The sequence below is a fragment of the Oncorhynchus mykiss genome, chromosome 3 (assembly GCF_057628025.1).
Source record: "Oncorhynchus mykiss isolate SJ-2025 chromosome 3, ASM5762802v1, whole genome shotgun sequence".
NCBI lineage: Eukaryota > Metazoa > Chordata > Actinopteri > Salmoniformes > Salmonidae > Oncorhynchus > Oncorhynchus mykiss.
Genome location: NC_143024.1, coordinates 97,373,289 through 97,399,363, shown reverse-complemented (window position 1 = coordinate 97,399,363; position 26,075 = coordinate 97,373,289). Strand labels below are relative to the sequence as shown.

The window sequence follows — 26,075 nt, the reverse complement described above, 5'->3', positions numbered from 1 at the left end:
GGAGGGGGGCTGGTCTGTTGTGACTGGGGGAGGGGGGCTGGTCTGTTGTGACTGGGGGAGGGGGGCTGGTCTGTTGTGACTGGGGGAGGGGGGCTGGTCTGTTGTGACTGGGGGAGGGGGGCTGGTCTGTTGTGACTGGGGGAGGGGGGCTGGTCTGTTGTGACTGGGGGAGGGGGGCTGGTCTGTTGTGACTGGGGGAGGGGGGCTGGTCTGTTGTGACTGGGGGAGGGGGGCTGGTCTGTTGTGACTGGGGGAGGGGGGCTGGTCTGTTGTGACTGAAGGAGGGGGCTCGGGCTGGTCTGTTGTGACTGAAGGAGGGGGCTCGGGCTGGTCTGTTGTGACTGAAGGAGGGGGCTCGGGCTGGTCTGTTGTGACTGAAGGAGGGGGCTCGGGCTGGTCTGTTGTGACTGAAGGAGGGGGCTCGGGCTGGTCTGTTGTGACTGAAGGAGGGGGCGGGGGCTGGTCTGTTGTGACTGAAGGAGGGGGGCGGGGGCTGGTCTGTTGTGACTGAAAGAGGGGGGCTGGGTCTGGTCTGTTGTGACTGAAGGAGGGGGGCTGGGTCTGGTCTGTTGTGACTGAAGGAGGGGGGCTGGGTCTGGTCTGTTGTGACTGAAGGAGGGATCACAATCCCAAGCGTCAGCTGGAGTGGTGTAAAGCTTGCTGACATTGGACTCTGGAGCAGTGGAAACATGTTATCTGGAGTGATGAATCAAGCTTCACCATCTGGCAGTCCGAAGGAATAATCTGGGTTCAGTGGATGCCAGGATAACGTTACCTGCCCGAATGCGTACTGCCAACTGTAAAGTTTGGCGGAGGAGGAATAATGGTCTGGGGATGTTTTTCATGGTTAATGGCTAGGCCTCTTAGTTCCAGTGAAGGGGCATCTTAATGCTACAGCATACAATGACATTCTAGACGATTCTGTGCTTCCAACTATGTTGCAACAGTTTGTATTTATTATGGATCCCCATTTAGCTGCTGCCAAAGCAATTTGGGGAAGGCTCTTTCCTGTTTCAGCATGACAATTCCCCCTTTCACGAAGCGAGGTTCATACAGAAATGGCTTGTTGAGGTCTGTGAGGAAGAACTTGACTGGCCTGCACAGAGCCCTGGCCTCAACCCCATCAAACACCTTTGGGATGAATTGGAACGCTGACTGCGAGCCCGGCCTAATCACCCAACATCAGTGCCCGACCTCACTAATGCTCTTGTGGTTGAATGGAAGCAAGTCCCTGCAGCAATGTTCCAACATCTAGTGGAAAGCCTTCCCAGAAGAGTGGAGGCTGTTATAGCAGCAATGTTCCTACATTTAGTGGAAAGCCTTCCCAGAAGAGTGGAGGCTGTTATAGCAGCAAAGGGGGTGTGGGTATTTTCTTATTTAACCGTTTATTTAAACAAGGAGTCATATTGAGGTTAATAATCTCTTACAAGAGAGCCCTGTACACCATTACAATAAAAACAGAATATTAAAACAACATACAGTGCCTTGCGAAAGTATTCGGCCCCCTTGAACTTTGCGACCTTTTGCCACATTTCAGGCTTCAAACATAAAGATATAAAACTGTATTTTTTTGTGAAGAATCAACAAGTGGCACACAATCATGAAGTGGAACGACATTTATTGGATATTTCAAACTTTTTTTAACAAATCAAAAACTGAAAAATTGGGCGTGCAAAATGATTCAGCCCCTTTACTTTCAGTGCAGCAAACTCTCTCCAGAAGTTCAGTGAGGATCTCTGAATGATCCAATGTTGACCTAAATGACTAATGATGATAAATACAATCCACCTGTGTGTAATCAAGTCTCCGTATAAATGCACCTGCACTGTGATAGTCTCAGAGGTCCGTTAAAAGCGCAGAGAGCATCATGAAGAACAAGGAACACACCAGGCAGGTCCGAGATACTGTTGTGAAGAAGTTTAAAGCCGGATTTGGATACAAAAAGATTTCCCAAGCTTTAAACATCACGAGCACTGTGCAAGCGATAATATTGAAATGGAAGGAGTATCAGACCACTGCAAATCTACCAAGACCTGGCCGTCCCTCTAAACTTTCAGCTCATACAAGAAGGAGATCAGAGATGCAGCCAAGAGGCCCATGATCACTCTGGATGAACTGCAGAGATCTACTGCTGAGGTGGGAGACTCTGTCCATAGGACAACAATCAGTCGTATATTGCACAAATCTGGCCTTTATGGAAGAGTGGCAAGAAGAAAGCCATTTCTTAAAGATATCCATAAAAAGTGGTGTTTCAAGTTTGCCACAAGTCACCTGGGAGACACACCAAACATGTGGAAGAAGGTGCTCTGGTCAGATTAAACCCAAATTGAACTTTCTGGCAACAATGGAAAATGTTATGTTTGGCGTAAAAGCAACACAGCTGAACACACCATCCCCACTGTCAAGCATTGTGGTGGCAGCATCATGGTTGGGCCTGCTTTTCTTCAGCAGGGACAGGGAAGATGGTTAAAATTGATGGGAAGATGGATGGAGCCAAATACAGGACCATTCTGGAAGAAAACCTGATGGAGCCTGCAAAAGACCTGAGACTGGGATGGAGATTTGTCTTCCAACAAGACAATGATCCAAAACCATAAAGCAAAATCTACAATGGAATGGTTCAAAAATAAACATATCCAGGTGTTAGAATGGCCAAGTCAAAGTCCAGACCTGAATCCCAATCGAGAATCTGTGGAAAGAACTGAAAACTGCTGTTCACAAATGCTCTCCATCCAACCTCACTGAGCTCGAGCTGTTTTGCAAGGAGGAATGGGAAAAAATTTCAGTCTCTCGATGTGCAAAACTGATAGAGACACCCCAAGCGACTTACAGCTGTAATCGCAGCAAAAGGTGGCGCTACAAAGTATTAACTTAAGGGGGCTGAATAATTTTGCACGCCCAATTGTTTAACTGTTTAACAGTCTGATGGCCTTGAGATAGAAGCTGTTTTTCAGTCTCTCGGTCCCTGCTTTGATGAACCTGTACTGACCTCGCCTTCTGGATGATAGAGGGGTGAACAGGCAGTGGCTCTGGTGGTTGTTGTCCTTGATGATCTTTATGGCTTTCCTGTGACATCGGGTGGTGTAGGTGTCCTGGAGGGCAGGTAGTTTTCCCCCGGTGATGCGTTGTGCAGACCTCACTACCCTCTGGAGAGCCTTATGGTTGTGGGCGGAGCAGTTGCCATACCAGGCGGTGATACAGCCCGACAGGATGCTCTCGATTGTGCATCTGTAGAAGTTTGTGTGCTTTTGGTGACGAGCCGAATTTCTTCAGCCTCCTGAGGTTGAAGAGGCGTTGCTGCGCCTTCTTCACAATGCTGTCTGTGTGGGTGGACCAATTCAGTTTGTCTGTGATGTGTAAGCCGAGGAACTTAAAACTTACTACCCTCTCCACTACTGTTCCATCGATGTGGATAGGGGGGTGTTCCCTCTGCTGTTTCCTGAAGTCCACAATCTATCAAGAAGGCCTGAGTTCAGTCGCTGAGATAATTCTGATTCAACCCCATCTATCAAGATGGCCTGAGTTCAGTCGCTGAGATAATTCTGAAACCATGAACAGGCTGTATATTCCAGGCCTACTCTTGATAATTTCTTCAGTAAACAAGGTAGTCTTGAAATGGGGTGATAGATGTCCAGATCATTTGTATCCCCACCCTAATGGAGTGACAGATGTCCAGATCATTTGTATCCCCACCCTAATGGTGTGATAGATGTCCAGATCATTTGTATCCCCACCCTTATGGAGTGACAGATGTCTAGATAATTTGTATCCCCACCCTAATGGAGTGATAGATGTCTAGATCATTTGTATCCCCACCCTAATGGAGTGAGATGTCCAGATCATTTGTATCCCCACCCTAATGGAGTGATAGATGTCTAGATCATTTGTATCCCCACCCTAATGGAGTGATAGATGTCTACATCATTTGTATCCCCACCCCAATGGAGTGATAGATGTCTACATCATTTGTATCCCCACCCTAATGGAGTGACAGCTCATATGCAGATGTCCATGCTTTTGGAATACTTCCTGATAACTATGTTAAATTCAAATGTGGGCTACTGAGCCAGTAATAAGGGGTTCTGCACACTTCAGCAGACCAGGCTCCAAATGATCAGCCCCTGGGGATGTTTTTCTTTGTCTGTTAGCAAAGAATCCAGGACTTCTTTCAGTGAATTTCTAAATAGAGAACTTCTGACCAGCATTTTCAGTTTCATTCAATAGATTTTCACCATCTACATCAAAACTACTCTTTTCAAGAGCTGGCTTTGAAATACATTCACATATAAAGCCTGCAGAGATCAAATGGTGATTGAAATGCATTAATGATATCCATTTTGTCAGTAATAGGGCCAGAATCGAAGTACATTTCTTGGGAGAGAAGAAGAGACACAACCCTTCCGGGATTTAACAGCTTTCCAACATTTAGCTGGGTTCCCTGTACATTCAGAGAGTGTATTAACATAATCATCTGAATTAGCTTTTTTTAACTAGTTTTACACAGATTTCTCAAATCATCTGAAAGACTGCCAGTCTGTGCCCCGAGGTTGAATCTAGCTTTGGCCCAGGCAGCATCTCTGTTGTGTATGACTTCAGATAGCTCTGGACTGAACCAAGGTAAAGACCGATTTCTCTCTTTAAAAAAAAATGTTTATCTACAATACGTTAGAGAAGTGGTTCAGAGCCAGCTCTGGGTCAGGTATATAGATGCAATACAATCAGTCACAAAAGGCATGTTCACTTTAATGTTTAAAATAGCTTGTTGATAAAAACACATTTTGGGTAGAGGCATCTGTAAATCCCTGACGCATACAATGGGACAGTGGTCGCTAATATCCAAAGCACTCCCAGCGTATTTCTCTGGAGTATTTGTAGGTCAATCAATGTCAATTTCGTAGGGTTCTTTAAGTTTGGATGATGTGAAAGGGATAAATGTCATGGAAATGTCATAAAATACCTGATTTACTAATTATCCCTAGCGCAAATACATCTGTGTCTGTCCGGAGCTCTCTGGTGTTGGAAACGGAGGGCCCAGATTAATAATAGGAAGTTTTTAACCAGACCCAGTTGATACAATGTTTCAAGTACTTTGCAGACAGGACCGAGTAACAGTTTAATTTCAATTATAATATCTTCGTATTTCAAAATATAGTCGATAGTTTATTAAAACACACAGGGTGTGTCTGGTCAATTTTTAAATGTGTTTTTCCAACCAATAACTCAAAGATTGGATTATACCTATTAGGAAAAGAAACCAAGTAATAGCAATGACGTTTCTCCGGGTTAGCACCATTATGTCACCACCTTCAGATTCAACATGTACAACTCTCATAGAGACTAAAGAGGAGATGGTAAAAAGTGACTTTACATTTAATGATAATATTCTCCTCACATCAATTTAGTTGACCAAGAACCTTTCCAATGTTTGATGACAACAGCCAGGAGCCATTTTCACCCAGATGAATTCCATCTTCCATAAAGTAGCCAGGCCTAATCCAGAAGGTGTCATAATTGTCGACAAAATTGGTCTAGCTTTACTAGACCCGAACAAGCCAACTGGCATCCAGTTACACCATAGATCCTCTCAATACCAACCAACCTGACTGATTGTTCTCTCATTTTCTAGGTGACTGAGCGAGCGACAGATGAGTGACAGCACGGACACCCAGCTTTTTCACCTGGTGGACATCTGAACTCTGGAAGAGTGAGGTAAGGTCAGGGGTGAACGGCCAGTCTGATATTTTTATATCACTCCACTCAGTAAAAAAAAAAACTTAGTTTCTCAGTCATTTGTCCAATGATCTTTCTCTGTTAGAGTCCATTTTGGGGGCCTGTGTTGTACTGATTTCTTCACTGTCTCATAGCCTCAGTAGGGGGCACTAGGGCTGTCCGCGACCCAATTTTTTTATTTATCTTTGTCAATCTAGAGTGGGCTGTTCTTTCGATTAATCGATTGGAAAAATACATGTTTAAAAATTGACCAGACACACCCGATGTGTTTTTTAATAAAATCTACTATTTTGATATACGAAAATGTTGTTATAATTTAATTTAAACCTGTTATCAATCCCATCTGCAAAGAACTTGAAACATTGTATCAACTGGGTCTGGCCAGAAGCTTGCTATTATTAACTATTCTGGGCCCTCCGTTTCCAACTCCAGTGAGCTCCGGACAGATACTTGTATTTGCGCTAGGGATAAGAAGTAATCCAGTATTTTATGACGTTAACACTGGATCAGATGATGACATTTTTCCCTTTTTATATTGAGGCTTGTGGTTATCGAAAGGGACAGAGCTGAAAATATTTTTCAAATACATTGAGGAACTGTTGTCATTCTCAATTACTTTGTTTACTTGCTGTTTGAGGTGAAGAAAAAAATGACCGAGAAGCTCCACAGCTCATTAACATAATCAGAAATGCAGTTGGACATCCCCAAATGTAATTAAAAGAATGTAATAAATGTGCAACCACTCGACTTAAAAAAGTCTGTCGGTCGACAGATGTCAACCAAACAATTGATCGGTCAAGTAAATGGGGTCAGAGGTAGGTGGCACAGAAAGAAGAGAAATGGGAGAGCTTCATATACGCCTTGTTCAGAACCAGGCTTCTCTAACCAAATCAAATTATCCGCAGAAATTGTTGCAACCCCAATTACTAGCTTGTTCAACCGCTCTTTCGTATCGTCTGAGATCCCCAAAGATTGGAAGCTGCTGCAGTCATCCCCCTCTTCAAAGGGGGAGACACTCTAGACCCAAACTGTTACAGACCTATATCTATCCTATCCTGCCTTTCCAAGGTCTTCGAAAGCCATGTTAACAAACAGATCACCGACCATTTCGAATCCCACCGTACCTTCTCAGCTATGCAATCTGGTTTCCGAGCTGGTCATGGGTGCACCTCAGCCACGCTCAAGGTCCTAAACTATATCATAACCGCCATCGATAAGAGACAATACTGTGCAGCTGTATCCATCGACCTGGAAAAGGCTTTCGACTCTGTCAATCACCACATTCTTATCGGCAGACTCAACAGCCTTGGTTTCTCAAATGACTGCCTCGCCTGGTTCACCAACTACTTCTCAGGTATGGCTAGGCTTCTCTGACCAAACCAAAGTTTATTTGTCATATACACATGGTTAGCAGATGTTAATGTGAGTGTAGCGAAATGCTTGTGCTTCAAGCTCCAACAGTGCAGCAATATCTAACAAGTAATCTAACAATTCCACAACAACTACCGTATACACACAGATCTAAGTAAAGGAATGGATTAAGAATATATAAATATATCGATGAGCAATGACAGAGCTGCATAGGCAAGATGCAATAGATGGTTTTAAAATACAGTATATACAGTGGGGCAAAAAAGTATTGTCAGCCACCAATTGTGCAAGTTCTCCCACTTAAAAAGATGAGAGGCCTGTAATTTTCATCATAGGTCACTTCAACTATGACAAACAAAATAAGAAGAAAAATCCAGAAAATCACATTGTAGGATTTTTAATGAATTTATTTGCAAATTATGGTGGAAAATAAGTATTTGGTCACCTGCAAACAAGCAAGATTTCTGGCTTTCACAGACCTGTAACTTCATCTTTAAGAGGCTCCTCTGTCCTTCACTCGTTACCTCTATTAATGGCACCTGTTTGAAATTGTTATCAGTATAAAAGACACCTGTCCACAACCTCAAACAGTCACACTCCAAACTCCACTATGGCCAAGACCAAAGAGCTGTCAAAGGACACCAGAAACAAAATTGTAGACCTGCACCAGGCTGGGAAGACTGAATCTGCAATAGGTAAGCAGCTTGGTTTGAAGAAATCAACTGTGGGAGCAATTATTAGGAAATGGAAGACATACAAGACCACTGATAATCTCCCTCGATCTGGGGCTCCACACAAGATCTCACCCCGTGGGGTCAAAATGATCACAAGAACGGTGAGCAAAAATCCAAGAACCACACAGGGGGACCTAGTGAATGACCTGCAGAGAGCTGGGACCAAAGTAACAAAGCCTACCATCAGTAACACACTACGCCGCCAGGGACTCATCCTACAGTGCCAGACGTGTCCCCCTGCTTAAGCCAGTACATGTCCAGGCCCGTCTGAAGTTTGCCAGAGAGCATTTGGATGATCCAGAAGAAGATTGGGAGAATGTCATATGGTCAGATGAAACCAAAATATAACTTTTTGGTAAAAACTCAACTCGTCGTGTTTGGAGGACAAAGAATGCTGAGTTGCATCCAAAGAACACCATACCTACTGTGAAGCATGGGGGTGGAAACATCATTCTTTGGGGCTGTTTTTCTGCAAAGGGACCAGGACGACTGATCCGTGTAAAGGAAAGAATGAATGGGGCCATGTATCGTGAGATTTTGAGTGAAAACCTCATTCCATCAGCAAGGGCATTGAAGATGAAACGTGGCTGGGTCTTTCAGCATGACAATGATCCCAAACACACTGCCCGGGCAACGAAGGAGTGGCTTCGTAAGAAGCATTTCAAGGTCCTGGAGTGGCCTAGCCAGTCTCCAGATCTCAACCCCATAGAAAATCTTTGGAGGGAGTTGAAAGTCCGTGTTGCCCAGCAACAGCCCCAAAACATCACTGCTCTAGAGGAGATCTGCATGGAGGAATGGGCCAAAATACCAGCAACAGTGTGTGAAAACCTTGTGAAGACTTACAGAAAACGTTTGACCTCTGTCATTGCCAACAAAGGGTATATAACAAAGTATTGAGATGATGATAAAATGTTATTGACCAAATACGTATTTTCCACCATAATTTGCAAATAATTTAATTAAAAATCCTACAATGTTTTTTTTCTCATTTTGTCTGTCATAGTTGAAGTGTACCTATGATGAGAATTACAGGCCTCATCTTTTTAAGTGGAGAACTTGCACAATTGGTGGCTGACTAAATACTTTTTTGCCCCACTGTACATATGAGATGAGTAATGCAAGATATGCCTCTGAGTTAGTGATGGCTGTTTAACAGTCTGATGGCTGTGATAGAAGCTGTTTTTCAGTCTCTCGGTCCCAGCTTTGATGCACCTGTACTGACCTCTCCTTCTGGATGGTAGCGGGGTGAACAGGCAGTGGCTCTGGTGGTTGTTATCCTTGATGATCTTTATGGCCTTCCTGTGACATCGGGTGCTGTAGGTGTCCTGGAGGGCAGGTTGTTTGCCCCAGGTGATACGTTGTGCAGACCTCACTACCCTCTGGAGAGCCTTACGGTTGTGGGCGGAGCAGTTGCCGTACCAGACTTTGATACAGCCCGACAGGATGCGTTCAATTGTTCATCTGTAAAAGTTTGTTTAGCGTTTTACATGACAAGCCAAATGTCTTGTCATGTTTGAAGAGGTGCTGTTGCGCCGCCTTCACCACACTGTCTGTGTGGGGGGACCATTTCAGTTTGTCCGTGACGTGTACGCCGAGGTATAAATCAGTGAAGCCTCGCAACATGTCACACCAATCAAATGCCTTGCTTGGGCAGAGAGTGTTCAAGCAGAGGATTTCTAATGCCTTTATCTAATCGATGTTGTGTATACAGCACACAACCAAAATCAGTTTTTCTTCCATGTTATGAAATGTTGCAAACTAGGATATGGAACAACTATATGCAATATGTGTCCTACCTGGTCTGAAAACCATGACGAACAGCACGTAAGCTTCCACGGGCATGTGGGGGAGGGTTCTTGAAATGTAACATCCAATAAAAATGTAGCTGCTGGAAGCCAGCGGATCCTTCTAGCGGCTTTCACTAATACTACATTCTCCAGACCTCCATGGAGATGTGATGACATCGTGATCTCGAGGCTACGCAAGACTAAAATAGGCTATATCTCAATGCAACATACAACAATTTCAATGATTTTACTGAGTTACAGTTCATATAAGGAAATCAGTAAATTTAAATAAATGAATTAGGCCCTAATCTATGGATTTCACATGACTGGGAAGACAGATATGCGTTCGTTGGTCAGAGATACCTTAAGGTTGGGGCGGCGATCCGAAAATCAGTCAATCTGGTGTGACCGCAATTTTGCCTCGTGACACATCTCCTTCGCATAGAGTTGATCAGGCTGTTTATTGTGGCCTGTTATTTGTTGTCCCACTCTTCAATGGCTGTGTGGCGAAAACTGGAACTCACTATCCAGAGCTTCCCAAACTTGCTCAATGGGTGACTGAGTGTCTGAGTATGCAGGCCATGGAAGAACTGGGACATTTTCAGCTTCCGGAATTGTGACCAGATCCTTGGGATATGGGGCCTTGCATTATCATGCTGAAACGTGAGGTGGGCCTCGATCTCGTTATGGTATCTCTGTGCATTCAAATTGCCATAGATGAAATGCAGTTGTGTTAGTTGTCCGTAGCTTATGACTGCCCATACCATAACCCCACTGCCTACATACGGCACTCTGTTCACAACATTGACAACAAACCACTCGCCCACACGATGCCATCTGCCCAGTACAGTTGAAACCTGGATTAATCCGTGAAGAGCACACTTCTCCAGCATGCCTGTGGCCATCAAAGGTGAGCATTTGCCCACTGAAGTCGGTTACGAAGCCGAACTGCAGTCAGGTCAAGACCCTGGTGAGGACGATGAGCACACAGATGAGCTTCCCTGAGACTGTTTTTGCAGAAGTTCTTGGGTTGTGCAAACCCACAGTTTCATCAGCTTTCCGTTTGGCTGGTCTCAGACTGCAGGTGAATGAACCAGATGTGGAGGTCCTGGGATGGCGTGGTTACATGTGGTCTGCAGTTGAGGTCGGTTGGATGTACTGCCAAATTCTCTAAAATGACATTGGAGGTGGCTTATGCTAATTAACATTAAATTATCTGGCAATAGCTCTCGTGGACATTCCTGCAATCAGCATCCCAATTGCACACTCCCTCAATTTTGAAACATCTATGGCATTGTGTTGTGGACAGAACTGCACATTTTAGTGGCCTTTTATTGTCACCAGCACAAGGTGCACCTGTGTAATGATCATGCCATTTAATCAGCTTCTTGATATGCCACATCTGTCAGGTGGATGGATTATCTTGGCGAAGGAGAAATGCTCACTAACAGGGATGAAAACACATTTGTGCACAAAATTTGAGAGAAATATGCTTTTTGTGTGTATGGAACATTTATGGGATCTTTTATTTCAGCTCATGAGACCAACACGTTACATGTTGCGTTTATATTTTTGTTAAGTATATTTTGTAATTGTAGGCAATTCTTATTCCTTATTACCTCATATTTGTCATTGTATTCCTAAATGTATTTTTGTGCTGCTAAAATGTTAAACTTAATGTAGAGCCTTGAATGGGCAGAGTTGCGTAATGTCACCGTAGGGCCCTGATTGGGCAGAGTTACGTAATGTCACCGTAGGGCCCTGAATGGGCAGAGTTACGTAATGTCACCGTAGGGCCCTGAATGGGCGGGAGTTACGTAATGTCACCGTAGGGCCCTGAATGGGCGGGAGTTACGTAATGTCACCATAGGGCCCTGAATGGGGGGGGAGTTACGTAATGTCACCTTAGGGCCCTGAATGGGCAGAGTTACGTAATGTCACCGTAGGGCCCTGAATGGGCAGAGTTACGTAATGTCACCGTAGGGCCCTGAATGGGCGGGAGTTACGTAATGTCACCGTAGGGCCCTGAATGGGCGGGAGTTACGTAATGTCACCGTAGGGCCCTGAATGGGGGGGGAGTTACGTAATGTCACCTTAGGGCCCTGAATGGGGGGGGGAGTTACGTAATGTCACCGTAGGGCCCTGAATGGGGGGGGAGTTACGTAATGTCACCGTAGGGCCCTGAATGGGGGGGGAGTTACGTAATGTCACCTTAGGGCCCTGAATGGGGGGGGGTGGAGTTGCGTAATGTCACCGTAGGGCCCTGAATGGGCAGAGTTACGTAATGTCACCGTAGGGCCCTGAATGGGCAGAGTTACGTAATGTCACCGTAGGGCCCTGAATGGGCAGAGTTACGTATTGTCCCCGTAGGGCCCTGAATGGGCAGAGTTACGTAATGTCACCGTAGGGCCCTGAATGGGGGGGGGGGGGGGGGTTGCGTAATGTCACCGTAGGGCCCTGAATGGGGCAGAGTTACGTAATGTCACCGTAGGGCCCTGAATGGGGCAGAGTTACGTAATGTCACCGTAGGGCCCTGAATGGGGCAGAGTTGCGTAATGTCACCGTAGGGCCCTGAATGGGTGGGAGTTACGTAATGTCACCGTAGTGCCCTGAATGGGCGGGAGTTACGTAATGTCACCGTATGGCCCTGAATGGGGGGGGAGTTACGTAATGTCACCTTAGGGCCCTGAATGGGGGGGGGAGTTACGTAATGTCACCTTAGGGCCCTGAATGGGGGGGGATTTACGTAATGTCACCGTAGGGCCCTGAATGGGGGGGGAGTTACGTAATGTCACCGTAGGGCCCTGAATGGGGGGGGAGTTACGTAATGTCACCTTAGGGCCCTGAATGGGGGGGGTGGAGTTGCGTAATGTCACCGTAGGGCCCTGAATGGGCAGAGTTACGTAATGTCACCGTAGGGCCCTGAATGGGCAGAGTTACGTATTGTCCCCGTAGGGCCCTGAATGGGCAGAGTTACGTAATGTCACCGTAGGGCCCTGAATGGGGGGGGGGGGGTTGCGTAATGTCACCGTAGGGCCCTGAATGGGCAGAGTTACGTAATGTCACCGTAGGGCCCTGAATGGGCAGAGTTACGTAATGTCACCGTAGGGCCCTGAATGGGCAGAGTTACGTAATGTCACCGTAGGGCCCTGAATGGGGGGGGAGTTGCGTAATGTCACCGTAGGGCCCTGAATGGGTGGGAGTTACGTAATGTCACCGTAGGGCCCTGCTGAATGGGGGGGAGTTACGTAATGTCACTGTAGGGCCCTGAATGGGGGGGCGAGTTACGTAATGTCACCGTAGGGCCCTGAATGGGGGGGGGGGGGTTACGTAATGTCACCGTAGGGCCCTGAATGGGCAGAGTTACATATTGTCACCGTAGGGCCCTGAATGGGCAGAGTTACGTAATGTCCCCGTAGGGCCCTGAATGGGCAGAGTTACGTAATGTCACTGTAGGGCCCTGAATGGGGCAGAGTTACGTAATGTCACCGTAGGGCCCTGAATGGGCAGAGTTACGTAATGTCACCGTAGGGCCCTGAATGGGGGGAGTTGCGTAATGTCACCGTAGGGCCCTGAATGGGTGGAGTTACGTAATGTCATCGTAGGGCCTTGCTGAATGGGCGGAGTTAGCTATCCCTGCAACAGCTTTAGATGCAGGGTTTATGAAATGAACTAACATTCTACTGACTGATATATAGCCTAGTGCTATGATATATGTTCATTAGAGCATTGGACTAGTAACCGAAAGGTTGCAAGATCGAATCCCCGAGCTGACAAGGGCTGTCGTTCTGCCCCTGAGCAAGGCAGTTAACCCACTGACTTGCCTAGTTAAATAAAGGTAAAATAAAAATTAAAACATCTATTTAATTTCACAATATGGTCCAGTTTGATGCCATCAGGGGCCAAGTGTCACTCCTGACAGACTGTAGTTGCCATAGTAACATATTACTGTGGAGAGTTCCTGCTGTCTGGGTGTTTGACACGAGAAAGAGAGGAAATGTGTGAAAGAGACAGAACACTGCTTAAAAAGAGAAGTTAGGAACCAATATACACAGGCAGTTAGGAAAGCTAAGGCTAGCTTTTTCAAACAGAAATGTTCATCCTGTAGCACTAATTGCAAAAACTTCTGGGACACTGTAAAGTCCATGGAGAATAAGAGCACCTCCTCCCAGCTGCCCACTGCACTGAGGCTAGGAAACACTGTCACCACAGATACATTTGCGATAATTGAGAATTTTTCTACGGCTGGCCATGCTTTCCACCTGGCTGCCCCTACCCCGGTCAACACCCCTCACTGCAACTTGCCCAAGCCTCCCCCATTTATCCTTTACCCAAATCCAGATAGCTGATGTTCTGAAAGAACTGCAAATTCTGGACCCTCTCTTCCTAAAATTACCCGCCGAAATTGTTGCAACCCCAATTACTAGCTTGTTCTACCTCTTTTGTATCGTCTGAGATCCCCAAAGATTGGAAGCTGCCGTGGTCATCCCCCTCTTCAAAGGGGGAAACACTAGACCCAAACTGTTACAGACCTATATCTATCCTACCCTGCCTTTCTAAGGTCTTTGAAAGCCAAGTTCACAAACAGATTACCGACCGTTTCAAATTCCACCGTACCTTCCTACCTGGTTTCAGAGCTGGTCATGGGTGCACCTCAGTCACGCTCAAGGTACTAAACTCTGTCACAGCTGCCATCGATAAAAGACAATACTGTGCAGCTGTATTCATCGACCTGGCCAAGGCTTTCGACTCTGTCAATCACAGCCTTGGTTTCTCAAATGACTGCCTCGCCTGGTTCACCAACTACTTCTCAGACAGAGTTCAGTGTGTCAAATCGGAGGGCCTGTTGTCCGAACCTCTGGCAGTCTCTATGGGGGTGCCACAGGGTTCAATCCTCAGGCCGACTCTCTTCTCTGTATACATCAATGATCTACGCAGAGGTGGATCAGAGAACCATTCTGGATACTTCTGGCCCTTCTTTGGACACTGTGTTAACTGACCTCCAGATGAGCTTCAATGCCATACAACTCTCCTTTCCTTGCCTCCAACTGCTCTTAAATGCAAGTAAAACTAAATGCATGCTCTTCAACCGATCGCTACCCACACCTAACCCCCCTGTCCAGCATCACTACTCTGGACGGTTCTAACTTAGAATACGTGGAACTACAAATACCTAGGTGTCTGGTTAGATTCTAAACTTTCCTTCCAGACTCACATTAAGCATCTCCAATCCAAAATTAAATCTAGAATCGGCTTCCTATTTCGCAACAAAGCATCCTTCACTCATGCTGCCAAACACACCCTTGTAAAACTGACTATCCTACCGGTCCTTCGGCGATTTCATTTACAAAATAGCCTCCAAAACTCTACTCAGCAAATTGGATGCAGTCTATCACAGTGCCATCCGTTTTGTCACCTAAGCCCCATATACTACCCACCACTGCGACCTGTATCCTCTCGTTGGCTGGCCCTCGCTTCATACTCGTCGCCAAACCCACTGGCTCCAGGTCATCTATAAGTCGTTGCTAGGTAAAGCCCCGCCTTATCTCAGCTCACTGGTCACCGTAGCAGCACCCACCTGCAGCACGCGCTCCTGCAGGTTTATCTCTCTAGTCACCCCCTAAACCAATTCCTTCTTCGGCCGCCTTTCCTTTCAGTTCTCTGCTGCCGATGACTGGAACGAACTGCAACAATCTCTGAAGCTGGAGACTCATATCTCCCTCACTAGCTTTAAGCACCAGCTGTCAGAGAAGCTCACAGATCACTGCACCTGTACATAGCTCATCTGTAATAGCTAATCCAACTACCTCATCACCATGTTATTTATTTTGCTCCTTTGCACCCCAGTTTCATCTTCTGCACATCTATCACCCCAGTGTTTAATTTGCCATACTGTAATAATTTCGCCACTAAGGCCTATTTATTGCCTATCCCCCCTTATACTACCTCATTTGCACACACTGTATATAGACTTTCTCTATTGTATTATTGACTATTTAAAAAAAAAAATGTTTTAATGAGCGCCAGCAGTTCTCTGGCTTTTCTATGGAACTGTTTGGTGATCGACTAGAAATGCCTTGAAGATCGACCAATCAACCTGTTGGTGACCACTGCTCTAGACTATACGTGCTTGTTTTGTCACAAACTATTTGAATTTTAGCAACCAAGACATGGCGGTGCGGTTTCTCCATAATTCAGCTTTAATTAAATGTTCTTGGAACCTTTTAAAGAACTTAGACCAGCTGTTCTGTCAACATTCTTACAACATTAAGGGAATGTCCTAACTTAACCCTGTATGACATCACAACTGAGCATATTTTGTGTTTTGGGAACCTATCTCTTGTAATGTACCTTTTATGATTATCCTCGAGAGTCCAAATAGGTCAGATCAGGTTTGCAATGAATGACTTAACAACTCACGCCCGTGCTCTCCAGATTCACCAAAGGAATGTGCTTTGTCACAACAAACCTTTTTCCCGCTAAAACATCTTCAAAAGCAACTAGTGGAACTATATTTCTAACAGAACGTGGGGAATGATCAGAGGCGATCTATAGAACACATATTTTTGTTGGTTATTTTGTGATGTCATTAAAAATGTTATAAAGGAAATACTGTAACTTGGAAAAGTATACTCACTACATGTGACTCACCACCTGGATTCGGTCTTATGTAGCAACATTTGAATTTCTGCCTTTTACATTGGATAAAAGTAGAGACTCAGTGCTACAAAATGGTATAACATACACTGCAGGAAACAATGAGAAAGCAATTCTGCTTTGAAAGTTGATCAACTTGTAAACTGAGAACGGTCTTTCAATGTTTTGGCACTACTATTGGAGAGCCCTTTGTCTACACCCATTCAACATTGTTCACACCCTCTTAAGCCTTAGCCCCACCCATCTCTTTAAAGGTTGATCTAAGCGTTCTGTACTAACTTGCCTGCTACTTCCAGACATCTAAGAGAGCGAGAACAGCTCACTGAACATTACTCGCCCTAGCAGAGCTGGTTAGGGTGTTATGTTATCCAGAGTGTTGGTGACTGCAACTGTGCTGTCAGATTGTCTGTTTGTAAATGCAGAGTGTTTCGCATTCGTGTTCAATAAGTAGGGTTGATCCAAAAGCTCTGACCTCACAACGACAGTCAAGCACCCAAGCTAACTGGCCAACATTGGCTAGCTACTTCCAGACAAATGAGAGAACACCCCACTCTAACCATTTTACTCCCCCTAGTAGAGCTGCTTAGGCTGTTTTCATGTTATCCAAAGCGTTGGTGACTAACAGTGCTGCTGGCAACAATTGAATTAAGCTTGGTTGCCGACGTTTACTGACAGGGACATATTCAGCGGCTGTTGAGCGTTCAAATATGAATAAGTTATTCTGCGCTCTGGCACAATAAGACAAGTCTTTTTGTTAAGAAATTTGTTAACCTGTTGCGACTCTAGGGGCAGTATTTTCATTTTTGGAAAGAAAAACGTTCCCGTTTTAAACGGGATATTTTGTCAGGACAAGATGCTAGAATATGCATATAATTGAAAGCTTTGGATAGAAAACACTCTAACGTTTCCAAAACTGTAAAGATATTGTCTGTGAGTATAACAGAACTGATGTTGCAGGCGAAAGCCTGAGAAAAATCCAATCCGGAAGTGCCCCATATTTTGAAAGTGCTGCGTTCCAATGAGTCCCTATTGAGCTGTGAATGTCCTATCAACGAGCTTACGCTTTCTACGTATTCCCCAAGGTGTCTACAGCATTGTGACGTAGTTTTACGCATTTATGTTGAAGAATAGCCGTAGGCGGCTACATTGCGTAAGTGGTCACATGATGGCTCCCAGGGTGACTCTAATACAGAGGTAGCCATTACTCCAATCGGTCCTACTGAAAAACGAATTGTCCCGACAGATATATTATCGAATCAATATTAGAAAAACACCTTGAGGATTGATTATAAACAACGTTTGCCATGTTTCTGTCGATATTATGGAGCTAATTTGGAATATTTTTCGCCGTTTTCGTGACTGCAATTTCCGGGCGATTTCTCAGTCAAACGTGAAGAACAAACGGAGCTATTTCGCCTACAAAAATAATATTTTGGGGAAAAATTTACTTTGGCTATCTACCTGGGAGTCTCATGAGGGAAAACATCCGAAGCTCATCAAAGGTAAACGATTTAATTTGATTTATTTTCTGATTTCCGTGACCAAGTTACCTGCTGCTAGCTGGACAAAATCCTATGCTAGGCTATCGATAAACTTACACAAATGCTTGTCTAGCTTTGGCTGTAAAGCATATTTTGAAAATCTGAGATGACAGGGTGATTTAACAAAAGGCTAAGCTGTGTCTCAATATATTTCATTTGTGATTTTCATGAATAGGGATATTTATGTCCGTTGCGTTATGCTAATTTAGTTTCAGGCGATGATTACGCTCCCGCATGCGGGTTTGGGAGTCACAAGAAGTGAAATGTAGATAGCTATTTAGCTACCTCGGTAAACAATGAATCCCAAAGCATGACGTAACATTATTGAGCCAGCCAGCTAATGTTAGCTAGCTAGCTAACAGTACACTTTAACTTGGAAAATAAATGCTTTGTCAAAATTAGAAACGCGTAATATCTGAAAATGCAGCTAGCTAGACTATCTTACCCATGCTCTGAAATCGGAGTAGATAGCCAGAGCGAATTTACCAGCTAGTATGTCTATCAATGGTTGCAGTGACATTCTATTGATATGGATACTTGCATGGTGGAGTCTTTTTGTTAAGACATGTGGCTAGCTAGCTAAACAATGGACCGTAGTCACAGCTCATGATGTTACTACCCTGCATGAGTCTGCAGGTAGCTAACCAACCAGTTATATGGCTAATACCTAGTCAAGCAAATATGTCTGATATATGAAGAATAAGATCATACACATAATGTTAGCTAGTGACCCAGCCAGCTAACGTAAGCTAGCTAACAGTACACTTTAACTTGACATTAAGTTTATACAGTTTTACTACGCGATACATGAATAGAAAAAAAGCTGTGTTCAACACAATTACCTAAACATACTGACCAGCTCCAATAGACAGATGCGCGCTGCATGGCTGACCAATCCAAACTCATCTCTCGGCATGTCCAGCCCACTTATCTCAGCCAATCATGGCTAGCGTGAAGGTTGCTCACTTTTTCTGTGGCTAAACCAACTGGGCTCGTAGTTAAAATGTATTCGTATTTACAGATGGCATACTAGTTTGATATTAAGGCACATGAAAATTCACGTGTTCAAGAAGGTATTTCTGCCAAAACACATTTTTTACTTTGAAACCGCTCTCCTGTGAAGTCGTGACTTGTGACATACTCTTAGTTTACTGAATCGGGTCATATGACGTTTCCGTACTATGCGTTGTGCATGTAATATGAAAAATATGAATGTTTTTGTTTCCAGAGGGATGTGATGTGAGAAGCTATGAGAATTGTTTTCCATAACTTTGCACCATGAGTAGTCACCGCCCCGAAGTGAGGTCAGACAGTGTTTTCCATAACTTTGCACCGTGAGTAGTCACCGCCCCGAAGTGAGGTCAGACAGTGTCAGCATTCCAGAACTGCCTGTGGTGTCCAAAAGGTTTTGAAAAAAACACAGAAACCAGAAACCAGAAAAGCGTGAAACAGCAGCTGCATGTTTAAAATGGTTTGAATCTCAACACGAGGTGGGGAAGATAGTCAGTCACCTCCCGGACAATCACTGATATGGCTGATTAGCTGTCCTATGTAAAGTATCTTCAAGTAGTCCCATCCTGTTACTCTGCTCAAACCATTGTTTTATGCTACTCTCATCACCCCACTAGGGGAACCATCGATACGGCTGGCTCTGACCTCTGCCCAATGGAAGCACATTGTTTTGGTGACGTCAGCTAACTATAATCATGTTGTCAGCTAACTATAATCATGTTGTCAGCTAACTATAATCACGTTGTTGTCTGCTAACTATAATCACGTTGTCTGCTAACCCATCGATAATCCTCCGCATGACTGGACAGTTTTTGTCTTGTGAGAATATTTGCAGCAACTTCAATGTTCTGGGATCTTGAGCACAGCCAATTTTGGTTTGCTGGGAAAGCATTACTGGTACATTGTTTATTATTCTGATCAAAAATACAAATGCAACATGAAATAATTTCTACTATTTTGCGGAGTTACAAATCAAATCAAAGTTTATTTGTCACGCGCGCCGAATACAACAGGTGTAGACCTTGCAGTGAAATGCTTACTTACAGGCTCTAACCAATAGTGCAAAAAAGGTATTAGGTGAACAATAGGTAGGTAAAGAAATAAAACAACAGTAAAAAGACAGGCTATATACAGTGGCGAGGCTGTAAAAGTAGAGGACACAGACACTGGTTAGTAAGGCTTATTGAGGTAGTATGTACATGTGACTATGCATATATGATAAACGGAGAGTAGCTGTAGCGTAAAGAGGGGTTGGTGGGTGGGACACAATGCAGATAGCCCAGTTAACCAATGTGCGGGAGCACTGGTTGGTCGGGCCAATTGAGGTAGTATGTACATGAATGTATAGTTAAAGTGACTATACATATATGATAAACAGAGAGTAGCAGCAGCGTAAAAGAGGGGTGGGGGGGGCACACAATGCAAATTTTCCGGGTAACCATTTGGTTACCTGTTCAGGAGTCTTATGGCTTGGGGGTAAAAACTGTTGAGAAGCCTTTTTTTGTTCTAGACTTGGCACTCCGGTACCACTTGCCATGTGGTAGAGTGAACAGTCTATGACTAGGGTGGCTGGGGTCTTTGACAATTTTTAGGGCCTTCCTCTGACACCGCCTGGTGTAGAGGTCCTGGATGGCAGGAAGCTTGGCCCCAGTGATGTACTGATGTACAACTTGAGACATCTGTGGCATGACAAAAATGCATGTTTTAGAGTGGCCTTTTGTCCCCAGCACAAAGTGCACCTGTGTAATGATGCTGTTTAATCAGCAGCTTGATATGCCACACCTGTCAGGTGAATGTATTATCTTGACAAAGGATAAATGCTGACTGACAGGGATGTAAACAAATTTGTGGCTCTATGGAACAGTTCTGTGATATTTCAGCTCATGAAACATGGGACCAGCAATTTACATGTTGCATTTATATTTATTTATACATTACCTGGAAATCTAATGAAGTTTTGGGAAATGTTCTGGGTGGTGGTTAGATGTTTTTGGGGGTGGTTAGATGTTTTGGGAAATGTTCTGGGTGGTGGTTAGATGCTCTGGGTGGAGGTTAGATGCTCTGGGTGGTGGTTAGATGCTCTGGGGGGGTGGTTAGATGTTCTGGGGGGTAGTTAGATGTTCTGGGAAATGTTCTGGGGGGTGGTTAGATGTTTTGGGAAATGTTCTAGGGGTGGTTAGATGTTTTTGGTGGGTGGTTAGATGTTTTTGGGGGGTGGTTAGATGTTTTTGGGTGGTTAGATGTTTTTAGGGGGTGGTTAGATGGTTAGATGTTTTTGGGGGTGGTTAGATGTTTTGGGAAATGTTCTGGGGGTGGTTAGATGTTTTTGGGGGGTGGTTAGATGTTCTGGGGGGTAGTTAGATGTTCTGGGAAATGTTCTGGGGGGTGGTTAGATGTTTGGGGAAATGTTCTGGGGGGGTGGTTAGATGTTTTGGGAAATGTTCTGGGGGCGGTTAGATGTTCTGGGGGGCGGTTAGATGTTCTGGGGGGTGGTTAGATGTTTTTGGGGGGTGGTTAGATGTTTTTGGGGGGTGGTTAGATGTTTTTGTGGGGTGGTTAGATGTGTTTGGGGGTGGTTAGCTGTTGGGAAATGTTCTGGGGGTGGTTAGATGTTTTTGGGGGGTGGTTAGATGTTCTGGGGGGTGGTTAGATGTTTTTGGGGGGTGGTTAGATGTTTGGGAAATGTTCTGGTGGGGTTGTTAGATGTTTGGGGAAATGTTCTGGTGGGGTTGTTAGATGTTTGGGGAAATGTTCTGGTGGGTGGTTAGATGTTCTGGGGGGTGGTTAGATGTTTGGGGAAATGTTCTGGTGGGTGGTTAGATGTTTGGGGAAATATTATGGGGGGTGGTTAATGTTTTGGGGTGGTTGGTAGATGTTTTTCACAACATTTTAGTAAATGTTAGAACATTCCAAGGATACAAAATGATAAAATAAATATCTATCAAAAACATGTTATCATCGTAATGATAAACCCAAACTTCTGGAATGTTCAGTTATTTGGTCAGGCACGCTACTGTCTCTGTTCAAGGGCAGCAGGCTTTAACAGTTGGTGTACAGTGGATTCATATTGCTAGATTCATTGTGACAGGTGAGGGCCTGCTTATGTAATACACCAGCCTTGTGTGAGTAGAGGAGAGGTGGCGAATCTCCCGTCTTCTCACGGGCATCTGACTGTCAGTTATTGTGTAATGATTTGTTAGCCATCACCTTGAATAAACCTCACCTTGAACCTGCTAATACTACCCAGACACAGTTGATAGTCTTTACATCAGGACAGAGCATCATGGAGAAACTGTCATGTTGCTGTGCTGCATTCTTTAAACCTTTAGGCCCAATAGAATTCTACAATGCTGTTGTAGATTACTGATAATTTTCAAGATGAAGCTAATTTTCTCCCATTTCAAACAGACATAGCTCAAAACAAAGAACAATGACAATTTAACTTAGTTTTAAAGAGCACAAGCTCTTCCTTAATATGACACCACATTCATGTAAATATGAATAACACTCATTTTGTCTTTGTGTGTAAAGACACTCACTAACACTCAATACAGCAACATGAGTATTTAAATTGTAGTAAATTTGAACAAATTACTCACACAAAATGTACCAAGTATAATATACTTAAAAATATAATTTACATATAAATAAAGCAATTCTCCAAAATATGTCCAGAGGACAATTATTCACAAAGGCTATTGGAATGACAACGATTCCTTCTGTAAAAATGCAAACATCTAATCAGAGACTATTGCAAAATGTAGATAACCTCTCAATAAGATTTAGTCCAGACCAGACACAACATGTAGATAACCTCTCAATAAGATTTAGTCCAGACCAGACACAACCACAAGGTGTTTTATGTCCTTGATGGTATTTTTGGCCTTCCTGCAACATCGGGTGCTGTAGGTGTCATAGAGGGCAGGTTGTTTGCCCCCGGTGATGCGCTGGGCAGACTGCACCACCCTCTGGAGAGCCCTGCGGTTGTGGGCGGTGCAGTTGCCGTACCAGGCAGTGATACAGCACGACAGGATGCTCTCAATTGTGCATCTGTAGAAGTTAGTGAGGGTTTTAGGTGCGAAGCCCAAAAAATTTCAGCCTCCCGAGGTTTAAGAGGCGCTGTTGCGCCACCTTCACCACACTGTCTGTGTGGGTGGACCATTTCAGATTGTCAGTGACGTGTAGGCTGAGAACTTGAAGCTTTCCACCTTCTCCACCTGCGGTCCCGTCTGTGAATAGGAGAGTGCTCCCCCTGCTGTTTCCGAATTCCACGATCAGCTCCTGTAGTTTTGTTGACGTTGAGTGAGATGTTGTTTTCCTGGCACCCCACTCCCAGGGCCCTCACCTCCTCCCTGTAGGCTGTGTTGTCATTGTTGGTAATCAGGCCTACAGCTGTTGTCGTCTGACAACTTGATGATTGAGTTGGATGTGTGCGTCGCCACGCAGTCATGGGTGAACAGGGAGTACAGGAGGGGGCTGGGGAAAAAAAAGAACTTCTGGAAGCATGGCCTCATCCTGCGAAGCACAGAACACCTAGAGCATCCAAAGGAGGCTTCTCCCACTCTTTGCCCTGCGTCCACTCCGGATGCACACCACACACCCACTCTTGCACCCTTCAAACTTCACCTGCTTTCAAATGAGTTCCAGCTCGGTCCTCACACCCTGGTGCCATATTCTTGGCTCCTCTCTTCCTGTCACTGTAGCCATGTCACAAAGTTAATGCACAAGGGCCTGGTCTGTCGGGCCTGGTCTGTACTAAGTGGTCAAGATGGTCAACCCCGCACATTTTCTTTTTCTAACGCGTTACAAGCTCTTGAATAGATTTAAGGTCCTACCACTTTTAAAAACAACTCCAAAACCCCTGCCACTGTCACTTCAGAACCAGGCTGTGTGTTACAAGGGTGAATGGTGGGACTTGGGGCAGACACACTACATGGAACTGAATACTTGCCTCTCAGGTGTGTTCTTCCCCCTCCCTCCCTCTTTCTCTCCCTCTGTTTCAACTCCCTCTTTCTCTCCCTCTGTTTCAACTCCCTCTTTCTCTCCCTCTGTTTCAACTCCCTCTTTCTCTCCCTCTGTTTCAACTCCCTCCTTCTCTCCCTCTACTTTCCCTCTTCACTCTCCTCTTCCTCTCCACTCTCTCTTGCTCCACTCCTCCCCCATCTCTATCCCTCCTGTTATCTCAAACTCCTCTTCTTCCCTACCTTTTGCTGCTGAGCCCCCCCACCTCCATACACAGTCTCCTCCAATCAACTCTTGCTTGACAGACAAGAGTTCACCAATTTTAGCAGATTAGTTAGCTCATTAACTCTAACCTTCATTTCAGTGGCAAGTTAGCTGGTTGTTGCTCATTAGCTGGTTGTTGCTATGGTATGGCTAGCAAGTGAAAGGGTTGACGCTTTGTGAAAGCAGGACAAATTTGCTGCTACACACACCTTCTCTTGCCTGACAGACTGTTTTGTATTTTATTTAACAAGGAAAAAGAAGAGTCTTTTTCAAGGGAGACCTGACCAAGAAGGCAGCAACAATCAGTCCATTACACAATTAAAACATACAACAACGTGATCGAGCCTTTAAAAAAAGCATTTACACTCCTCTGTAACAGAGCCTCCCATCTAGATTTTAAATTCATTCAGTGGCACTAATATATCTATAAGAAATGGCAGCAGTTTTACGGGCGCCCAACTAATTGTGCTATAATGTGTTGGTTTTTTGCGTTATTTGTAACTTATTTTGTACATAATGTTTCTGCAACTGTATTTTACGGCAAAAAAAGAGCTTCTGGATATCAGGACAGCAATCACTCACCTTGGATTAGACAAAGATTTTTTCTACAACAAGGAGGACGCACAAGACATTCTCCAAACACCCCACAGGGCCGACATCCCCGTTATTTCCAAGAGGAAGCGACGCGGAAGGCGAGTGGGAAAGCTGCCGTTGCACGTTGGCGAGTAGTATTGACGGTAATCATTGGACAATAAATTAGATGAGGTATGATCACGAATATCCTACCAACAGGACATCAAAAACTGTAATATCCTTTCCTATGCTCCTTTCCCCCTCTGCTTATGTTTCACGGAATCGTGGCTGAATGACGACATGGATATTCAGCTAGCTACGTTACACCGGCAGGATAGAACAGCACACTCCGGTAAGACGAGGGGGGTGGTCTGCATTTTTGTAAACAACAGCTGGTGCATGAAATCTAAGGAAGTCTCTAGATTTTGCTCACCTGAAGTAGAGTATATTGTGATAAATTGCAGGCCACACTACTTTCCTAGAGAGTTCTCAGCTATACTTTTCGTGGCTGTTTATTTACCACCACAGACAGGTGCTGGCACTAAGACAGCACTCATTCAGCTGTATAAGGAAATAAGCAAACAGGAAACCACTCACCCAGAGGCAGCGCTCCTAGTGGCCAGAGACTTTAATGCAGGGAAACTTAAATCAGTTCTACCAAATTTCTATCAACATGTTAAATGTGCAACCAGAGGGAAAAGCATTCTAGATCACCTGTACTCCACACACAGGGACTCGTACAAAGCTCTCCCTCGCCCTCCATTTGGTAAATCCAACCACAACTCTGTTCTCCTGATTCCTGCTTACAAGCTAAAATTAAAGCAGGAAGCACCAGTGACTCGGTCAATAAAAAGTGGTCAAATGAAGCAGATGCTAAACTGCAGGACTGTTTTGCTATCACAGCCTGGAACATGTTCCTGGGATTCTTCCTATGGCATTGAGGAGTACACCACAGTCACTGGCTTTATCAATAAGTGCATTGTTGATGTCGTCCCCACAGTGACTATACGTACATACCCCAACCAGAAGCCATGGATTACAGGCAACATTCGCTAAAGGCTAGAGCTGCCACTTTCAAGGTGTGGGACTATAACCTGGTAGCTTACAAGAAATCTTGCTATGCCCTGCGACAAACCATTAAACAGGCAGAGCGTCAATACAGGGCTAAGATTGAATCATACTATACCAGCTCCGACGCTCGTCGGATGTGGCAGGGCTTGCAAACCATTACAGACTACAAAGGGAAGCACAGTCGAGAGCTGCCCAGTGACACGAGCCTACCAGACGAGCTAAATCGCTTCGAGGCAAGCAACACTGAGGCATGCATGAGAGCATCAGCTGTTCTGGACGACTGTGTGATCACGCTCTCCGTAGCCGACGTGAGTAAGACCTTTAAACAGGTCAACATTCACAAGGCCGTAGGGCCAGACGGATTACCAGGACGT

General features: G+C 44.8%; 1 protein-coding gene across 3 annotated transcripts in view; it reads left to right on the top strand.

The window, feature by feature from the left end:
* The window catches only part of LOC110520668 (hyccin 2), a 155,084-nt gene that overhangs the window by 28,869 nt on the left and 100,140 nt on the right, over positions 1–26,075 (top strand). For all 3 annotated transcript variants that reach the window (XM_036975376.2, XM_090230510.1, XM_090230509.1), the window contains exon 2: positions 5,627–5,709. The gene's annotated coding sequence lies outside the window, so the exon portion shown is untranslated. The remainder of the gene's footprint in view (positions 1–5,626; positions 5,710–26,075) is intronic.